The sequence below is a fragment of the Aulonocara sp. 'chitande type north' Nkhata Bay genome, linkage group LG18 (assembly GCF_057382095.1).
Source record: "Aulonocara sp. 'chitande type north' Nkhata Bay isolate Kocher_YH1m ecotype deep benthic linkage group LG18, A_spYH_male_GT1.1, whole genome shotgun sequence".
Lineage (NCBI taxonomy): Eukaryota > Metazoa > Chordata > Actinopteri > Cichliformes > Cichlidae > Aulonocara > Aulonocara sp. 'chitande type north' Nkhata Bay.
Genome location: NC_141361.1, coordinates 14,375,260 through 14,390,802, shown reverse-complemented (window position 1 = coordinate 14,390,802; position 15,543 = coordinate 14,375,260). Strand labels below are relative to the sequence as shown.

General features: G+C 43.1%; 1 pseudogene across 1 annotated transcript; it reads right to left on the bottom strand.

Moving 5' to 3' along the window:
* Positions 1 to 5,164: 5,164 nt before the first annotated feature.
* Positions 5,165 to 14,508, bottom strand: LOC147308189 (uncharacterized; annotated as a pseudogene). Its single transcript, XR_015126223.1, has 2 exons — positions 6,915 to 14,508; positions 5,165 to 6,795 (listed from the first exon to the last, which is right to left on the bottom strand). The product of XR_015126223.1 is annotated as an uncharacterized LOC147308189 (transcript).
* Positions 14,509 to 15,543: the final 1,035 nt, after the last annotated feature.

Sequence of the window (15,543 nt, the reverse complement as noted above, 5' to 3'; positions counted from 1 at the left end):
AATATGCATCTACTTAAATCAAATTCAAGTCAAATGGTTAAAAAAATAATTTCACACACAAAAAAAGAGCTAGAAAATTCACCACACTGGGAAGGGTGAAGACAATTGGGTCGCCCGGCCCTGGCCACGAGGTGTCCCTTATTTATTTTTCAGGGAGTTGGCAACCCTAGCAGCCAGTCACTTACTGACTAACACTGCAAAACATGATTGTTGGAAGTATTAATTTTAATTTCAATTCAGGTTACTTTTTTTGTGCGCAACGCAGATTTTCTGTGCGCAGAGACCGTGCCAACAGTGCGCAACTGCGCACGTGCGCAGCTTAGAGGGAACATTGCTCTGGAGAGGCAGATGTCTCTTCACAAAACTGCAACTTTGGACCTAATGGCTGACGGTTCAAACCGTGACCTGGAACGCCTCCCTGAATATCAATTAAGTCATTTCAGCATAGAGGTTGCCCTACCTTTTAGCAATGAGCAAACTTATGACCAATATAGTAATTAAAAGAGAGGAAGGCCCTAACATCAGGCAATGAGAGAGTGGGGGAGGCCAGCTTTAACCTTTTTTTTTTTTTTTTTTTCAGTGACAACGTTTATTTTCTCAGCAAGTGCACACAGTCAGAAAACTGAAACGTGAGTTTAACAAGTACTCGAAGCAACACCTAAACCTAAGGGGTTTATGCAGCCTGAGCTAAGTAAACAATCTGGTCGCTCGTCAGTGAAACTGCTGTTCCAAGGATTGGGCTGAAGGGAGAGTCAAACTGGTTGGCTGGGTCCGGGGAAAGGGTCAGAGTCATTGCTGTGGGTGGTCAGTAGTGGCGTGGAGGGGTGAGTGGTCTGGGTGAGTGGTCCGAAATCTGAAATCCCTGGCGTTGAGGCAGGGAGGCAGGCAGGTGCATGGGGCGAGAAACCCGTGAGACTGTCAGGAGGTCCAGATGGGTGTTCTACAGCGGAGATTCGTGTCTGGCAACTTGGTGCGTGGACTTTGTGAGTCAGGTCTCTCCATCAGCTGCTCAGGTGGGGTCAGTGTACTTGGAACGACAGATGTCCAACAGCAATGTCCACACATCACTGATGTCCTTGGAAGTTTTCTCTCTGCCCCCCTCTCTCAGACATTTTTAAAGTCGCTCATGGTAATGTCCAAGAATCTGATTAAATTTTTGGATGTCCTTCCTCTGTGTCCATGCTAGTTCTGACCCACAATGCAACGGTTCTGCCTTCAGCTAAATTCTGGTCATGTGACCGTTACACTGTACCTCAAACAAACTTTACAGCAAGGTGTATAGCTCATTTACACAGCCTTTAAAAAATTATAATTATATTTATTGTATATAATTATAAAATATTATATAACAATATTTTATAATCACATATTTTAGACAATTTAAAAAAAATCTCATTAAAATAATTTTTAATCAATTTCAGCAAATAAATTAAATACACACAAATCTATGACAGAAACATATAAAATAAACCCCTTTTTAAACTGTCTCTGGCACACTTACAGCTCCCAGTCAACATTTAGCTTGATTCTTACTGGAGTGACAACTGGGGTGTTCAAAGCTTTCATTACCAAACTGTATGAATTCATTTGAATTACAGGTGTAAAGGTATGTAGATGGCATTAGACTGAAGGGGAACAGTGACCTTTCTGGAGGGGCCTGGAACCCAAAGGCCCACAAATATCACTGCGAAGAACACAAAATGCATATAATACACCACCAACAACTTCTTCTGTATTCATGTATTTTTTCCACTGGAGGGAGAAGCTGCACTGCTAAAGATCCACAAGTGCTGTGGAGGCACACAGATGGTTATTGTAGACATGAACTGTAGTTTCTGTGAGTGAAAGATGGGTTAAATTTTTCTCTTGAACGACCTGTGTTTTAGGTCCGTATCCCTACTTCACCATGATCTTTAAGGAGCTGAAGATGGAGGGATTCTTGCAAAGTAGGTGGGAGCACAAGCACCCTGAGACCCTCAAGAGACTGTTAGCGTGGGTGAAAGAGGTTAGTGTGAGCCTTTTCTTTTAAATAAAGATATAAACATGCTTCCCCATGTTTCTGTTGTGATGTATTGTATTTGTGATCTGTGTATTGTGCGTCCACAGGGCAAACTGCAGTGTCGGGAGCGCGTCACAAAAGGCTTTGATAACATGCCGGCTGCTTTTATGGGGATGCTGCAGGGAGAAAACACCGGCAAGGCCGTCGTCGCAGTCTGAAGAGTTCAATGCAAGAGAGCCAGCATTACTAATAACTGCCATTATTACTCAATCTATGAATTAATGAAGCAATAAACATAGAACAAAATAATTTCACATTAACATTTCAGCTCTTTGAGTAGTTTTGTAATCACAGAGTTTTGCCTGTGATTGATAGTTGTGTCTTTTGTCATGTTGACAACTTGACATCTGGCAACATCAGCATCAGTTTGCTTAAGTTGTACGTTTTGGTGACTTACTTAACAACACGACCACCAATGAATAAAAGAAGAGATGATAATTCCAGACTCAGGGTTCTTATCCTGTCATTCCAGCGAGTATCTGTGTGTGCAGTGCAGATCTGTTCTGCTGTATTAATGCCCTGTTCACAGTGACATGATCAAAGTTCTTTGTATGCACAGGGAGCGAATAATAAAACATTTTAATTTCGATTGAATCAACATGGTGTGTGGTGGGCTTCATCTTTGAGACTGCGGTTAGCTGTAAATCTGAGGTGAATGGAATAATTATATGTGCTGCTTTTAAGGGCCTGCCTGGTCGACGGGATTCAAGTTGTGCATCAGATATAATAGCACTAACACTTAACATCTGCTACCAATTTTAGCCTTTTGTCAAGGCTTCGGTGAAGTTTAGCTCCATCTCTTTCATCCATTTAATCTCCAGGAGAGTCTATGTTCCTACACTCTGCTTCTATGAAACTCCCTAATGAGGGTATGAAAATGTGTGTGACCGGCTGAACGAAGCCTGTAGAAAGCGCTTGGAGTGCTCAGCTAAGTAGAAAGCTCTATATACTTTTTTTTTTTTCTTTTTTTTTTCGCCTGTCCCGTTTGGCTCTTTTGCCATCAGAATTGTTGTCTAAAGGCAAAGAAAGATGCCCAACGGATTTACTTTACCAAATTGACCATCCCAGCCTTGCCGTAATGGTCCATTTGATTCACCTTTTATTGTTTATTTTATTTTCACTTACTGAATACGGGACAGACTTGACTGGGGGAAAGAAGGGGAGAAAGAAAGAGGGAAAGAGAAACAGCTGAGAAGAGGGACGGGGGAGAAGGGCAAAAACCAACAGAATGAGCAGAAAAAAAAAAGAAAAAAATGCATATATCGATCACCTGGATCACCTGCTGAGAAAGAAAAAAGAAAACAAGCAGAAGAGAACAAGAGTAATAGAATAAACAACATCACAATGATATATGGGAATATGACAGTAAATACTAAATATTAAACATTATTGTGCAGCACATAAGATCAACAGAACACAGTGTGCTTTGAGGTAGGAGCCAAAAAGGGTGTAGTTTGTGGGTGTGATCACCCGTGTGTACACCTGTGAGCATGGACGCGCTTGTTTTTTCAAAAGGTTCCTTCATGTAATGATCTGCTAGAGGGTGTGGGGGGGCCGCAGCCCCGTCCTCCAGGGCATGAAGCAGGTATGGAGGAGATCAAAACTCCAGACATCCAGAGGCCCCCAGAACACAAGAGACCAAGGAAGACCAACAGAGGGGCAGCCGCGCCACTGTCCCAGAAAGAGCTGAGGAGAGTCCCAGATGAGGGGTCACTCAGCAGCCGCGGAGCAGAAGCCAGGGGGAGTTGCAGTGACGCGCCCGTGAGCTCCGCCGGCAGCCAGCCATGCCTGAGTGACCGAGCCCCAGGCCGAGAGGCTGGGGGCACCCCACCTCCGAAGTGGCCCGAGCGAGCCCCAGGCTCCAGGCCCCGATAAGCGGCCGCCAAGGAGTGAGCCGGTGTGTACCTGGACACCCATCCCCGGACACAAAGAACCACCAACGCACCGATGTCTGAGGGAGTCCGCCACTGGCAGGGGAAGTGGTGGTAGGGGGAGATAAGTCTCCAAACCTTGGAGGGCCTAAGATGTCCCCAGAGAGGTGGCGCCTGATACCCAACCTGACATATAGACACAGACATACAGGCACACACAGACACAAACATCCATTCCCACCCTCATGCTCTCATATGCACTTACTCCACACTCAACCAACGTGGAGACAGACATAAAGAGACGCTGTACACACGATCACACTCCCCAAGCGTACTCTACAAACCGGGTCTAGGTACCCTTGCCCCTGGAGGGGGGAACTGCACCCAGACCCAGGTGGTGTTACCCTTTTCCCTGCGGTGGGGGGAGGCAGACCGCCCCGACTCCGCAGCAGCAGGGAGGCCCCACACTCCAGACCGCAGTCGGACGGCCAACTCCTCCTCCTAGCCCCCCCGCTCCAGCAGGTCGCAGAGAATGGGGGTGAGAGAAGACTCCAAACCTCCCTCCACCCGCTCATTGTAATGTTGATGCATGTGTGTTCTAAGGTGCATTTAAAACCCAGGAGGGCATGGAGCTACCTGCCAGAGAGCAGCAGGTGAGCGCATGGTCCCTCCTGCTAGCCCTCAATGTCTACGTGTATTTAACATTGAGAGGTGGGCAACGACGCCAGCGGTGGGGTGTACACCCTGATGGTACTTTGGATTCCGTGTATCATGCCCACCCCCAAGATCCTATATGTATGTGTAATGAGAGTGTGAGTAATGTGAATGTCTAAGTTGTGGGATAAAATTGAGGCAGAGGCAGCCAGAAGGGGACAGGGGGGGTGGTAGCCTCCTCTGAGGAGAGGAAAGCTCCTGCGAGATGTGACAATCTTCCCCACCAGTTGAAGAGCCCCCCAGGTGGCTCGATGCACCGGCGGCACCCTGCTCCAGGGCTGGGCCCCCATGCACCCACCCGCCCACAACCAACACACCAACCAGGACCCAAGCCCCCGAGGCCCGGCCCGGGCCCCAGCCCAGAGACGGAGCGCCCCCAGAACCTCACGCCCATCCCGGACCCACCCAGGGGCAGCCAGGCTACCAGGTCAGTAACCCACGTCCGTCAGCACAGACCCTCCCCTAGCCCCGCTGCACGCAGCCGCGAGGAAACAGTCACCTGAGAGCCAACAGAGCCCCTAACCGGACATGACCGCTACCCCGGGTTGGGCCAGCTTTAACCTGACGGATGAGAAACAACTATTTGGGAACTGCGACACTGCCTCACTCCACCCCGGCTGAAGCTAGAGATCAGAGAGAGACTGGTACCACTAGCATGCCATGAATTTCAACTACAGGAAGAGGCCCCTTAATCCCACCCACAGCCGCGATCTGGATATTGCACAAATAAATAATGAAATAAAATAGACTGAAAGTTTAACTTAGTAATTAGGAAGTCCTGTGTTTGGGTTCAATTTTCCGTAAACCTGACATTTTGTCTCTGTTTTTTTTTTCTTATAACTGTTGCTTCACACTAACGGTGCCTATTCCATCTAAAAACAGCAGCATGGTTTCCATATGACACAGAGTGATAACTTTGATTGAACCTGGTTGATTGAATCTTGATTAAATTTGTATTGTTGTTCTGACCACTTTGCAAAGACAAATTAAAAACTCACAAAGACAACCAGCTTGTGTGTAATTCAATTTAATCCAGAATTTCATAACAGTGGCCAATTATGTTTATAGGCCATATTTTCACCAATATGTTTTAAATATATTTAAATAAACTTTTAAAATATGTAATATCATATTGGTACATTTCCCTGCAGTTTTATTGTCCAGTATTGTGTAAAAACATTTCCATAGTAGTAAGGGAAATTACTACAGTTTACAGTAATCTGCACCACTGGAAGAAAACAGGAAATCACTGCAATTATTACTACTAACTCACTTTTATTTTGACAGAAATATTTTAGAGATATGGATATATGGTTTTCAGGTGAATACAGATAATATGTATTATAATTTCATTGTTAACCTCCCTCGCCACCACCATCATAGTTACACTGAATTAAACAGATAACGAATGGGATGCTGCTTACAGAGAACTACATGCAGGTTTTTTTCTGTAGCTTCTGTGATTCATTGCAAGCAGTTTCTTTATCTCCAGAGCTTCTTTCACAGTCAGGCTCTTGCAGAATCAGCAGTCACCTTGTGCTCCAACCAACAGAAAAGAAAATCAAGCTGCTAGATCTTAATATAACACATGTGTAGTTTATCTCTTGAACACTGGAGGACCCTCAGGCACTCTGGAGTTAATGATTTAGAAGCCTTTGAGAGTGATTATTAATGTACTTTAAGACACACTTTGTTGCTGCATTTGTGTGTCCTCTTTGTGCACTGGCTAAGGAGTCAGAACATGTGTGACCAATTTCAGCTGTTCATATATTTGAACATTGAGTTAAAAGGTGACAAATGTCAACAGGTCTCAGGTTTTAAAATCTTCCCTTTTTGTTATTGTCAACATTGGTATTGAAAGATTAAAACTATCACATCTAATATCACCACACTAATTTGCTGGACACAGTGTAATTATTGCTTTGCTACAAAGTCTAAGCAAGTTAACAAATTAATTTACAATCTATACTGAGCTAAAAATGGCTAAACAAACAGTTTTTTTCTGTGATAAGCACACTGAATACAAAAATTAAGTTAAAATTAAACCAAGGCACAGAGATATCTGATAATGATGATTAGGCAGGTGGAAGATCTCCAGGTTTTCACTGTACTTCATTTGCTTGTAAGAGTCACATTCTCCTCTCTCGCAAACTGAAAAGAAAACAGAAATCCACTCTGGTCAGATGCTTACCACAATGCATGCTACTCCAGGTACCTCCCATCCCTTTCATTATGAATCACATATAATATGATGTAAAATTTGATGTTACCTTTTCATCAGAGGAGGTTGGCAACTTCTTTCCTGTGTGGATCGTTTTGATCTTTGTAGCCCTGGTTAGCGATCCAATTATTAATAGTAGTTAGATGGTCATCTGTCATAACACCTTTGTTTTTAAGCTGGTCAGATCATTCCTTTACCATCTTTTCACTGTGGTGTGGAAAACTTTTTTCAAAATCTTTAAGTCTGCTTTTGCTTATATTTGTATTCTGGAAGTTTTTGAAGTTCCTGCTACTATCCAACCAGAATCTTGGCATTGAACCAAGGATTGTCAGCTTGAAAGTACCCACAACATCATTACTACTTATGGCTGCAGCCAAGAGGTCTCTGAAGGCTGGTGATTTTGTACTGGGAAATTCACGATGTACTTCTGCAGGCACATAAACTGTTGGAAGTTCACGGCCATGATATTTATGTACATCAGAAATGTTCCCAGTAGATGAGTTTGTTGCCACTTCAAGCATGGCTTCTGCTAATCTGCTATTCTGGTTCAATTTTCTGGCCTTCAATATGCTACTGACTGGTGGCTGGTGATCTGCATTGATGAACTTTCCAATTCCTTTATTTCCTTTTGCATGTGTTTGCCAGTTTTTGTATTTTTCTACTTGGCCAACTAATTTCTGACGTAACTCTTTGCTTTCTTTTATGGCTTGTTTGGGTGCAGTTCCCTCTAACATGTACCAGTCCCCTCCCCTGATTGTTTCAGTTAATTCTTTCCGCTTGATGAAAGGCTCCCATTGGCCTGGGTAACTGAGGAGAGCATCAGCCTCCACAGATCGAAGACGATTTGCTTCCACAGTGATCTCTTCTTCACTGGCTTGTGGTTTCATTCCACGTGCCCAAGCAGAAAACAGACAGCTCTTGCCTTTGTTGTCTATGCTCACTGTCTGGTTATTGATGTGCACATCATAATGGCCATCGGGGTATTGGTCACTCTTTGGTCTGTAGATCAGGGTCACAGTTTGATTGGCATGTCGAGTGTCTGGGCTCAGCTCCTGCATTTTGGTAAGTCTTCCATTGCTGTCCTCTGTTAGGATGACAACTTTAGTGCCAGTGGCTTCTGACAGGACTCTGATATCAAGGATGGTGCCTGCAGTCGTGGAGTTCTTGATCTTTTCAGCATGTGATCGTGAGCGCTGACCTGCCTCTCCTTCAACTTTTAGGTTAGAATTTGGGTGTTTTGGCATGTATGCAATGTATCTGTTTTCCTGTCCTGCTCTGAGCTTTTCCTCTGTTCTTTCACTCTTTAAACCCTTTCTCACATATTTACCAATAACACCATTTGCCTTGTCTTTAACAATAGAAACAATGTGACTGGAGAACTTCTGGTGGAAAACTTCCACCAAAGCATCAGCCAATAACGTACTGATGGTGCTGCCTAAATCCTGCTTGAAATCTTTCAGCAGTTTAATGTCTTCTGCAGACAGATCACTTACATTCACAGTCTCTGATTTTCGTTGCTTTTCTTTAAATATTTTCAGCTGTTCGTGAAAATTTGAAAAAAAGTTGTCTGACAGGCTGAGCACTGCACTGATGGCTTCCCCTGCCAGTGTGACCATGTGGACACCTTGTATAAATGTCAGAATTGTTTTTGCTGTTCCTCCAGTGTGTGATTTAGCTTTTTCAATCACTTTGTAGAGGGATGAATTCAGTTTGTTCTGCCAGCTGAGGTCTTCATGGAATGGCTGTATTGCAGTTTTGCTTAAGTCTGTGAAAACGGCCAGCAGCTCTTTCTTTCTTCTCTCGTCATTCAGGAGATCATGAAGTTGTTTTTTGTCCTCAAGGTGTGAAAGAATAATGAGGTCTACTAATGAAGATGAAGGCTCTTTTTCTATTTTTAATTTCACTTCGTGATCAGTTCTCTCTTTCACCTTGCTTTTGATTTCTTCTAATATTGTTTTAATTATTTCATCTTCTGCCTTTCCCAGTCCAAAGGTGATGAGTTCTTCTGCAATTTTTTTAGCTGTGTGTTTTACTGCATTCTTCATATTTGTCTTTAAAACAACACTGAAGCCATCTTTAGCTTGTCTAGAGAGAAATTTTGGCATTGACTTAAGCTGTTTGCCAAATTTAACTAAGGATTTAAAACATTTGAAGCCCTTTGAAATCAGCTTTCCAACTCCGAACCCAATGAGAGAGACACCAATAGAAATGGCTTTTTCTATAGCCCATGACTTCCAGCTGAATTCTCCTGTCACCATGGCCTCAATGCCAGTGATGCAGTCTGATATTCCCTCAATAATCAGTCCCATTCCAACTTGAGCAAATGTTCCAAATGTAAATGCAATGAGCAGTGCTCCTCCAACAATCTGTAAAACTCCAAGAAAGAACACCAGCAGACCTTCCCATGAGAAACGAGGCCTTTCTTCCACAGAAAATACATATTTCAGACCTCGTCTGTAGAGATTGTAAGCTTCATCTTGGAGATCTTTATCAGCATCTGAAAATAGTGAGAACATTGGGGATTTTGGGGCTATTGCATCCCTCCCTTTCTCTCTTATTTCTCGTAACTTTTGGATGGCCTCAGTAATGTTTTTTTCAAAGTAACTATACATTGTGGACCTGGTTGATAACTGTTTTTCCAGGCTGGTTGTGTTGCTGTTGGCTGAGTCTGCAGAGGACATTTTTACAAACTGAAGACAGACTATTAGTTCCTCATTAAGAAACTTCAAAGATTCCTGTGCCTTTGTTAGATCATCTATGGCCTTAGGGAGATAATCTGATTTCTTTTGTTGTATAGTACAGTATGCATGATTGTAAAATGCTACAGCTGCCCAGCTTTTATCCTGTTTCATGGCTTTTTCAAACATTATGGCTGCAGCATCCCACTTTTTTTCATCCAGTGCAATATTTCCAAACTTGATGTAGTGATAAATGCTGGAACATGGTGAAGTCTGACTTTCAGACTGACTTTTTGCCTTTGACAAATCAGCTTTCAGACTCTCTTGCAGTTCATTTCTCTTCAACTGATCAATTTCTTCTGATTTAGTTTGCAGCCAAATCCCCCAGAACTCATTCATGATGGCAACAACAGCTCTTTCCTCGTCTCCATCAGTGGTGTCATAAATATCTTGAAGTGTTTCACAGTATTCTGAAAACAGGTCCTCCCGCAGTTTCATCTCATCAACATCGTTCATCATGTAACTTATCTTTTCTGCTGCAAGTCTGTCTCTTGTGCTCTTGGCTTCCTCCAGAGAGGACACTGTGCTGAAAGATGGCTGCAGGTGTTCAGTGGAAATGATTATCTGAGCAGATCCAGGTTTACCTTTGCGTGCAGTTCTTCCAAAAGCCTGGAGTTCCACTCTTGTGTTCTCAGCAAGGAAAGAGAGGATCACAAATAACCCTCCATTATTGTTCACCTCTGTGGAAACTTTTATGTCTGTGCCACGGCCAGCAAGGTTTGTGGCAACAATGACATCACCAGGAAGCAGCTCCTTGTCTATTTTACTCAAACTGTCTCTGTCACTGCGGCAGTAGAGAATCAATTTTTTATTTGGGATGCTGCTCTTCAGCTCTTCGTAGATCTCTTTGGCTTTGTTGATAGTTTCACAGATCACCAACGCTGCTCTTCCTTCTCTGTATGAATTTGGGGAAATCTGAGCCGTGACCACATCTTTTATTTCAGATTCCCATTCTTCAGCTGTTTTTTTCAGAGTACCTTTGACCTCAAATAACTTTTTCCTGTTGAATGTTGGTATTTTGCACACAGAGAGATTTGGATACAGGTCCTGCAAAAACTGAATGTCTGCTTTGCTCCCCAGTGTTCCTGTTGTTCCGTATATTTTCCCCTGGTATTTCTCAAAAAAAGAAACGTTGGAAATGTAGTTTGTCACTGTTGAAATTGTGCTCAGTTTGACTTGGTGTTTAATCTCCACAAACTGCTGCAGACCATCACCCCATTTCTTATTCAGTTCAACAATACCAGTGGATCTGAAGTCCACTGGACAGACGTTGTCATTTTCTACGACATATTCTTGTCCTTGTTTCAGTAACATTGCCAGAAAGGCATTCTGAACCCACACTGAGACTTTCTTCTCCACCAGAGTCTTCAAGAATCCAGGAATGCTGATTTTGTCTTTATTGTTTTCACATGGGGTGTACTGAATACTCTCAGAGATCAATTCTGCAATGGGCTTGACAAGAACTTCTTCTGACTTATAGAGAGGACAACACAATCCTTCCTCCAAGACAAGAAATGAAAGCTCTGGGATGTCCAGGTCATTGTATGGACTGCACTTTTGAAGACAGAGCAGTCCCTTGTCATCTAGCGTGTAAACAGTAAAGCCGTAAGGCACATAGTCCTCAATTTCTTTGAAAAAGTCAACCATAGCATCCTGACTCACTGTTTTCAGTTTAATGAGAAGTTCATGGTTTTCACTCTTGTAGATATCTTCTGAAAATCCTTTTGGCACAATGTTGGATTCTTCAGCAATAGTTAAAATGTCCATTGGATCACTAATTTCAGTGTCTTCTGTGTTCATTGAGTCATAGATGGCCTTGAAGAATGAAGCAGGAGGACCTCGTACAAATGTCTGATGTCCTGTAGATAGGAAGCCATACTGACTGACGTGGCTCCAGATCATGGTGAGAATAATGTTCAGGTGCTGCATGGAGACCATGGGGCTGGACAGGTATGTCAGCTGCACTCCCTGATCCAGCAGCAGTGAGTCCACTTCATCGATAATGATGCACTGAAAGTTACGATCAGGCCTCACATCCTTCATCTCAAATATTTGGCGAAGGTGATCAGCAGCAAAGGCTTCAATGGTTCCATAGACCACGTCCTTCTGATAGCATTCTTTCCGATCTTTATCCTCATTTTTATTTGTGTTTGTGTCGACTGTAATGCCAAAGTATTTGTAAAATTTGGCCCATTCTTTAGCATCTCTTTGACATAACACAGAGGAGCTGGACACCACATCCACCTTTTCACCTCTAAGCACACGCAGCACTGCAAACATTGCTATGACACAAGACTTCCCTTCTCCAGTTCCCATCTCCAGGAGCTTCCCAGTGTCAGACAAGGCCAACAGGCACCAGCTTATCATCTGAGTTGCCCTGGGAAACCACTTCCTTTCATCTTTGTGGAGGTGTACAGCATTGCATAAGACTGCAAGAACTTCCTGAAGGTCCTCTGTCTCCATGCTGTGACTCAGAGTCCTAGCTCGCCGTATATCTCTCTGTTTTTTAATTTCACCAGTTTCGATGAGGTTTGTTACATGAGTTACTATGTTGTATGATTTACTCAGTGTTTGTTCGTCAATTTCTTTCATCTGCCGTATTTCATAAAAAAGGTTGTCAATGCTTTCAGTTTTCTCATCTTTAAGGCTCTTTTCTAGATGCTGGATCAGATTCTTAGTTGTGCATGAATCTATGAGCTCAAGGAGAGATTTATTGTTTTCATCTTTCCACTTGGAAGAAACCTGATATGTTTCCACCAAATGTAAAATCTTCATGATGGAAATACAGCTTTTATCATGATGGTGTATAGTTAATGCTTCAAGAACGTTTAAGGCCTCTACTGGTGACCAAAGTCTTTGTTCCCCAAGATTTGAAACCATCTCAAAAACTCCTTTGGTTTTTTTTTTTTTTGAGTCTTGAAATTGTTCCACACAGGCAAATAAAATCTCCAAACACCACTTGCCTGCAGGATCTGTCATGTTTTTAACAGCTTCTGTTTCACTAACAAAACTTTTCATCAGATTCTCCAGAAAGGTCAAAATGAAGATCTCATTAAAAAGCAGTTCCTTTCTGGTGATTTTCTTTGAGATTGTGATGATTTTATTGTCAGTGATTGTGTCTTTGTTTAGGGTACTGTGAAGGACCTGAAAAAGGGCCTTAATAAACATGTGTATCAGTCCCACATCTTCACTGTGAAATTTACTCATGAGGTTCTGCAGGACCTCCGCAGCAAACACCAGGGAGTCATCGTCTTTGAGTCTTGAAAGTTCCAGAGCATGCAGAGCACTGAGACTTTGTTTTTCAATAATAAATCCACGACTAAACGGTGTATGCCCTGTTTCCATTGCCTGTATGCCATGTTGAACATAATCTGACACAAAATCATCCATTGTACCATAAACAATGTCTGCTTCATAGACATCCTGGAATGATGGGTCAGTCTTCTTCACGTTTGTGTTAAGTGAAATGTTAAGGTGCTTGTAGAAGTCAGACCACTCCTTTGTTTGCTCCTCTGAGTGAAGATCAGAGCTCAGCACAATGTCCAATTTGTTTCCCATGCAGACTTGCATGGCTGCAAACATGGCTGTAACACATGGGTCTTCTTCCACACCAACCAGTTGTACCACTCCACTTTTATGAGTCAGCACCAGTCCACACCACCGCACCACCTGCCTCACTGTGGGCCACCGGCCTCTTATGTTGAACACTGCTTTGCAGAGCTGACACAGACATTTCTGTATGTTGTCTGCATTCAAAGATTCACATTTAAATGAATCTTTCATAAAAGTTTCTTCTTTTGGTACATTTTCTGTATATTTCAGGACACCAGTGTTAATGTTTTTTATCATATCAATGACAGAGTCATCCAAATTCCACAACATCTTTACTTCTGCTAGAACTGCAGTTACACTGTTCTCATCGTTTCCTCTTAGAGTCTTTTGTAAATCCTGACAAAATCTCTCAGCAGCAGCAGATTCAAGGAGCTGGATTAGAGAGTGCCCACAGTCATCTATCCAGTCTGGTGGTATGTCATACACTCGTACCAAGGTAAGGATTTGAGTTATGGAATCATCATCTGCATATTTCTGTGACAGTGCTTTAAGCAGAGTGACTGCTTCCATTGGAGTCCATTGGTTTCTTTGTACAAGTTTGAGGAGCATTTCAGTGGACTTTGAGTGGGCTTCTTTTCCATTTAGATCTGTGAGTGTGAATAAGAGAAGCTTTAAACACTGGATTTCCATCTTTAAAGTGAACACAGAGGCTCTTCCAACTGCACTCTGCAGTGATGATGTGAGGGTGCTCAGGAATTCAATTATAAAGAGGTTCTCAGTGGAAATCTCATATTCTGCCCATTGTTTGGCTATGAGGACAGCATCATTATCAGATCTGTCACGGTCATTGAAAACATGCATCAGGTTCAGATACAGGGCTTGAGACAAGAGGAAACTCTCAAAAACACCACATGCTGATTGGCTGATGGATACCAAAAGGGACTGCATATGATTGGAGATGGTTTGTAGGGAAACTCCTTCAGATATTTCCAGAGACAGAGCACAGAGCTCTGTGATGAACACCTGAGTGTGCTGCAGAGTGCTAATGGATGGAGGAGCACGAATCCACTCATCAAACAGAAGTTTGTCCAGGACTGAAAGGATCTCACTGAGCTGATTCAGATTGAGATTTGAAACTGGGAGACTGCATTTCACTGAGAGGATTTCAAGAAGGTCATCACTGTCACTACTTGATTCACAGTAAGCTGCAAATTCATCCAGACACCCTATTAGAACATCTCGCTTGGACTCACATTCATCTAAGATGTAGCTGCTCAATTGTTTCTCAAGCTGCTCTTTAGCTTGTTGGTGAGATTCCTTTAGTCTTTGACTCAGTTTTTCTTTCTGTTGCTCCTCTCCTCTCCTCTTCTCCTCCTCTCTTCTCCTCTCCTCTTCTCCTCTCCTCTCCTCTTCCCTTCTCCACTCCTCCTCTCTTCTCTTCCTTTCCTCTTCCCTTCTCCACTCCTCCTCTCTTCTCTTCCTTTCCTCTTCTCTTCTCCTCTCCTCCTCTCTTCTCCTCTCCTCTTCCCTTCTCCTCTCCTGCTCTCTTCTCTTTCTTTCCTCTTCTTTTTTCCTCTCCTCCTCCCTTCTCCTCTCCTCTTCTCTTCTCCACTCCTCCTCCCTTCTGTTCCTTTCCTCCTCTCTTCTTCTCTCCTCTTCTCTTCTCCTCTCCTCTTCTCTTCTCCTCTCCTCCTCTCTTCTTCTCTCCTCTTCTCTTCTCCACTCTTCCTCTCTTCTCTGTCTTTCCTCTTCTCTTCTCCTTTCCTCCTCTCTTCTTCTCTCCTCTTCTCTTCTCCTTTCCTCCTCTCTTCTTCTCTCCTCTTCTCTTCTCCTCTCCTCCTCTCTTCTCTTCCTCTCCTCTTCTCTTCTCATTTCCTCTTGATCTCTGATTGGCTTATTAAAGCAATAATCACACTCATATGCATCATCGTAACCAACTGGTCTGTAGTATTCACCTCCATTGAACACATATACGTATCGCCCATGAATAGTACTTTTGTAGAAGTCATCAAATGATTTGCATGGAGGCAAGACTTTAAAACATTTGCAGCATCTCAGGGAGCTTCCCATGTTACTCTCCTTTGGTAATTCATTACCCATTTTTGATGTTTTGGTGTCTAGAAGAAAGGTTTCTAGAAGAAAAAAAAAAGAAAGAACAACTTAATGATCACAGACTACCCCAAGGCAGTGCCAGAGCATTTAGGCAAAAAGTATCACTCAAGCGCTGGTTTAGGTCATCTCCCAAGACAGGATCCTGGGATCAATTGGGATAGAAGGCAGAGGCAGTGATACAGGAAACAAAAATGAGCCTGCCAAGCTGGTGAGTGAGAAAGGGTAAAGAAAACACTGCACAAACCTACGCTGCCCAGCCTTTTCCTCACAAACCAC